This window comes from Schistocerca piceifrons, chromosome 9 (assembly GCF_021461385.2).
Source record: "Schistocerca piceifrons isolate TAMUIC-IGC-003096 chromosome 9, iqSchPice1.1, whole genome shotgun sequence".
In the NCBI taxonomy this organism is placed as follows: Eukaryota; Metazoa; Arthropoda; class Insecta; order Orthoptera; family Acrididae; genus Schistocerca; species Schistocerca piceifrons.
This window is the reverse complement of record NC_060146.1, coordinates 175638203-175644279: the sequence shown is the minus strand read 5'-3', so window position 1 is coordinate 175644279 and position 6077 is coordinate 175638203. Positions and strand designations below refer to the sequence as shown.

The window sequence follows — 6077 nt, the reverse complement described above, 5'->3', positions numbered from 1 at the left end:
CAAGCCACTCAGTAATAGCTGATCGAAAATTTCGATCACTTGTATTGACTTCACATGATATTCTTTTTTATGTATACAGACTGCAGCGGCGAGTGAAAATTTGTACTAAGGGCGGGAATCGAACCCAGATCTCCTGATCACGAGGCAGGTGCGCTAGCCACTAAGCTCACTTGTCACAACAGAAGACAACCGCACTGATTACACGCTACACCTCCCTCCTCGAACCACATGTAAACTGCTGCGCCAAGGTGGCTTAGTGGTTAACGCACCTTCCTAGTGAGGAGGAGACCTGGGTTCGATTCCCATCCTTGGCACAAATTTTCTATCACCACTTCAGTCTATATGCATAAAATCATATCTGTCTGAGACCAGGACAGTCTCTGAAACTGTGTCATTTCATTTGATATTCTTATATCTATTACAGTTAGCATAGTACACATGTTTTAAGTAAGGAATAAATTCAGCACACATAATTATTGATTATGAAACTCAACTTATGGTCATCTGAAAGTATTTTTACCTTCAAAACAATACTAGGTTTTAGCTTTTTTAGTATGATTAAGCCTCACAACAAGGTATAACTACGTGGAGTTGACAATTGTTATCGGAAATTTCGTAGTTTAATGCCCCATTCAGAACAATGATAAATAAATTACTGGAAAGACAAATTGTGTGGTAAGGGGTCTAAAACACCCCTGTCATGCTGTACACATATATGATTACAAAATTCATATAACAAAAAAAATTAATTGGACTTGCAAGAAATAATGTTCTTCTAAAGAAAGGCAAATGTATTACCAACGATTACACAGAACATCAACCAAAATAAAGTAATTTTAAGACTTTTGATTGAAAAAGTGAGAGTTAGGCTGTTGTAAAAGACCTCTGTTAAAAATGCTAGGGTTAAAGCAGCTGCTTGTTAAATCTTCAGCTGGCTCATTCATTGCAATTTTGGAAGCTGTTACTGTCTTTTCTTTCTTTGAAAGTGAGAACCTGTGAAATTCATACTCGTTATAAACAAACTTATTACGAAAAGTACTCAACTATAAATTCCCCCAATGCTAAATAAATGTGTTGGTTCTATGTAGTATCTTCTAATTTGTGCATATACACCTGGAAGTAACTGAAACAACAGGAAGGAACACCTGCAGGAACACTTCTGTACCTGTACCAGAATATATTTCATCTGCATAATTGTATACTTTAACTATGAATAACTAGTAAACTACTAGCAATAGCAACTCACTCCAGAGAGAGCACTATTATAAGTACATTGAGAGAAGACAAGTTACTCTCTCACCTATTTGTCGTATAGGGAAAATTATTGAAGATTTTGTTACAACCTTACACACCTTGAGTGAGACTCTGGAAAGTTAACGGCCTGAGCAGATGTTGATGGAGCCTGGTAAGGCGCTAAAAGCATGAGGTATTTTTATTGTTCTTAGCTTGCAGAAACAGCATGTTGGAAGTTGAAAGCAATTGGCGGTGAGCAGATCCCTCAGCAAATCTTGCTGGACAGGCCCACAGCCGTCCAGGGCAGACAGAGCAGCCGCTCCTTGAGACAGGCCTCCAGCAGAACAATGCCGAGCTACCTGCAGCGGCGCCAGCGGAACGCTGGGTTGGAGGCGACAAACTGATGCACCTGTACATTGGAGTCATAAACTGGGCATGGTGTGCAGAGCCACACATAATAAAAACTCAGAAGTTTTCATGTTCACTGATACTGCAAAGAGGCCTGTGACCTACTTCCATCGGCTGCCTCAGTCGTATAAGAAACTCTGGAGTCTGAGGTACGTTTAGAGATAGAATCTTTATGACACATCACAGCTAGGACTAACATGCTCCAAGGCTCAGGTGATTTAGATAAAGATCTTTAAGATTGTATCTGTTCGCTTTTTGCTGCGGGAAGTGATGAAACTTCAGTGAATAACATCTTCTCCCTCCACAAAAGCTTAAAAAATCCAGTAATTGGAGGTTTCTTTTTTTTCCAGAGACGCATGTTTCTTAACTCTTGCGCTAGTTTGATGTGAGTTCCTGCTGTTGTGTAGGAGAGGAGATTTAGCGCTTCTAGAGCCCTGTGATTGGCTCAAGATGTGGTGAAGGTAGTGTCGTTCATACACTTTGCAGGGAAACGGATTTTTTTCCTGAAGAGGTGCAAAGCACTCGGGTGCTGGACTTTGGTCTGGTAAGAGGACTTCTGGTCAAAGCTCTGGCATGTGTGGTTCGTGCTTGGGACCTGTTCTGAGACTAATTTCATATGCAAGTAGTTAGACTGTGCAGCCTGTGGTGAAGTTCTTAGTGTACAGACAGTGTGACTTAAAACGTCTCGGACTACTTTTTTGCCGAGGGCACACTTATTCATTTTTGGTTTACCAGTCTTGCCGTTTGATATCCTTATGCGATCTGTCGTATAAGTGAGCCAAATTGATTCTTGGTTGACCAGCGAACGGATGTGTCACACACTGAAATCTGCTGTGATTTCAGGGCTCTGGTAGAGAGTAAATTGGCTGCTCCAGCCTTGTCAGGGTGTATAGATCTCAATCGCCACTTGCTTTCAGTTGCACATGTATTGAGAAACTTCTGTAGATTATCAGTCCAAGTCTGCTCAGCATCAGATCAATTCAGATTGCTATATCCACATTTTTAGGGCCAGAGCACTTGAGTCACTTCTGCCACCCAGGATCCTAGTCCATTGTTCTCTTAACCCAACTGTTAGTCGTTTCAATCAGATATTACATTTTGTTTCTTTTGAATGATAAATGTTGTGGCGTCCCATGCCGGGATAACTTCCAACGTAACGTCGAATATTACAGAACACGCTTCTAATAAACTAATATGAAAAGTTCCAGATTGTTTTGAAAATACGAAAAGATAAAAAACATCTTTGGAGATGGCAGAACTGTTACTTTTTTCCTGTGTTATACCACACCTGACAGCTTTAAACGCCAATAAGCCATTACCTGACACTTAATTGCAACAAATTGTACCAGTACCAAAGAGAGCCTTGATTTACTGGTGTTTTGAAGTAGCGTATATTCATTGAACGTTATAATATAAAACACACCAGTACGGGGCCTCCCAGGTTCTTCAACCTATCTGTAAAGGAGAGAAGCCGCGGTACCTCTCATAACGCGTATATCCACTGAAGAGCCAAAGAAACTGGAACACCTGCCTAATATCGTATAGGGACCTGCGATCACGCAGAAGTGCAGCAACATGACGTGCCATGCACTCGACTAATGTCTGGCGTAGTGCTGGAGGGAACTGACACCACGAATCCTGCAGGGCTGTCCACAAATCTGTACGAGTACGAGGGGGTAGAGCATCACGTTGCAAGGCATCCTAGATATGCACAATAACGTTCATTTCTGAGGAGCCTGGTGGTCGGCGGAAGTGTTTAAACTCGGAAGAGTGTTCCTGGGCCACGCTGTAGCAATTCTCGACCTGTGGGGTGTCGCATTGTCCTGCTGGAATTATCCACGCCTGTAGGAATGCACAATGGATATGAATGGATGTACGTGATCAGACAGGATGCTTACGTACGTGTCACCTGTCAGAGTCGTATCTAGTCGTATCACGGATCCCGTATTACTCCAACTGCACACGCCCCACACAGAGCCTCCAAAAGCTTGGACAGTCCCCTGCTGACATCCAGGGTCCACGGATTCACGAGGTTGTCTCCACACCAGTACACGTCCAATCGCTCGATACAATTTGAAACGAGACTTGTCCGACCAGACAACATGTTTCCAATCATCAACAGTCCAATGTCAGTGTTGACGGGCCCAGGCGTGGCATAAAGCTTTGTGGTGTGCAGTCATCAAGGGTACACGAGTGGGCCTTCGGCTCCGAAAGCCGATATCGATGAAGTTTCGTTGAGTGGTTCGCACGCTGACACTCGATGATGGCCCAACATTAAAATCTGTAGCAGTTTGCGGAAGGGTTGCACTTCTGTCACGCTGAACGATTCTCTTCAGTCGTCGTTGATCTTGTTCTTTCAGGATCTTATTCCCACTACAGCGATGTCGGAGATTTGATATTTTACCGAATTTCTGATATTCACGGTACACTCGTGAAATGTTCGTACGTGAAAATCCCCACTTCATCGCTACCTCGGAGATGCTGTGTCCCATCGCTCCTGTGCCGACTATAACACCAAATTCAAACTCACTTAAATCTCGATAACCTGCGACTGTAGCAGCAGTAAACGATCTGACAACTGCGCAAGACACTTGTTGTCTTACATAGGCGTTGTCGATAGCAGTGCCGTATTCTGCCTGTTTACATATCTCTGTATTTGAATACGCATGTCGATATCAGTTTCTTTGACGCTCCAGTGTAGATAAAGACACATACCACGTGAATGGGTGTAAATGATGCGTCATCACGTCGTAAGTAGGACAGCGACGTCAAGGATCAATAAGACCGTTCGTGTTCTCTATGCAGGGGACGATGAGGAAAAGCGGCCGCTCCAAGGGGTAACTGAATTTTCGTAACCGTTAATGTGAGAGATTGCTTTGCTGCTTAATTAGTGCCTCACAGTATAATACATAATCAATATTACATGTCAACATTGGCCCACATACTTTCTCATGAAATACAGGGTGTCTACACCGAAATTTAGTATCTGCTTCCAATATAAAATTAAGTGAAATAAATTTACTTCCTTCTAAAAAATTGGTTGTATCTCAAGTTAAGCAGTCAAAAAATTACAACATCAAAACACTTCCACGTCAGCTCCTGCTGTGACGCGAAGAATGTCTGGTTTGTATTCAGTTTTCACGCACGTCTGCTGCAACAGGTCCCGAGGGATGTAACTATGACTTCCACAGTCCGAGTATGGAGGTCTTGAAGGTCCCGCACTGCAGTAGCGAACACCCTGTGCTGCACGTAGTCCCAGAGCAAAAAATCCAATGGTTCGATGTCAGCAGAACGTGGACGTCTATTCAAGGGTCCATCACCTCGAATCCAGCATCCTGGAAACGTTCGATTCAGAGCTTCGAGAATATTCAGCGACTAGTGAGGTGGCGCACCATCTTGATGAAACCAAAGGTTTGGATCCAGGCCTTCAAACGGGGGAAAAGCTAACATCTCCAACATGTCTAGGTACGTCGCTGTTGTGACAATTGTCTCAGTGAAGAACGGTCGAACTACAGTGAGGTGACAAGAGTCATATACAAATGGCAGTAGTATCGCGTACACATCGTATAAAAGGTCAGTGCTTTGGTGGAGCTGTCATTTGTAATCGGGTGATTCATGTTGTTGTTGCAGTCTTCAGTCCAGAGACTGGTTTAATGCAGCTCTCCATGCTACTCTATCCTGTGCAAGCTTCTTCATCTCCCAGTACCTACTGCAACCTACATCCTTCTGAATCTGTTTAGTGTATTCAACTCTTGGTCTCCCTCTACGATTTTTACTCTCCACACTGCCCTCCAATACTAAATTGCTGATCCCTTGATGCCTCAGAACATGTCCTACCAACCGATCCCTTCTTCTAGTCAAGTTGTGCCACAAATTTCTCTTCTCCCCCATTCTATTCAATACCTCCTCATTAGTTATGTGATCTACCCATCCAATCTTCAGCATTCTTCTGTAGCACCACATTTCTAAAGCTTCGATTCTCTTCTTGTCTAAACTATTTATCGTCCATGTTTCACTTTCGTACATGGCTACACTCCATACAAATACTTACAGAAACAACTTCCTGACACTTAAATCTATACTCGAGGTTAACAAATTTCTCTTCTTCAGAAACGCTTTCCTTGCCATTGACTGTCTACATTTTATATCCTCAATACTTCGACTATCATCAGTTATTTTGCTCCCCAAATTTCAAACCTCCTTTACTACTTTAAGTGTCTCATTTCCTAATCTAATTCCCTCAGCATCACCCGACTTAATTCGACTACATTCCATTATCCTCGTTTTGGATTTGTTGATGTTCATCTTATATCCTCCTTTCAAGGCACTATCCATTCCGTTCAACTGCCCTTCCAAGTCCTTTGCTGTCTCTGACAGAATTACAATGTCATCGGCGAACCTCAAAGTTTTTATTTCTTCTCCATGGATTTTAATTC

The 6077-nt window shown here is 42.8% G+C and overlaps 1 non-coding gene across 1 annotated transcript; it reads left to right on the top strand.

Annotated features, from left to right (window-relative positions):
- Positions 1 to 242: 242 nt before the first annotated feature.
- Positions 243 to 314, top strand: Trnat-agu. Its single transcript has one exon. It is a non-coding gene; the product is annotated as a tRNA-Thr (tRNA).
- The last annotated feature ends 5763 nt before the right edge of the window (positions 315 to 6077 follow it).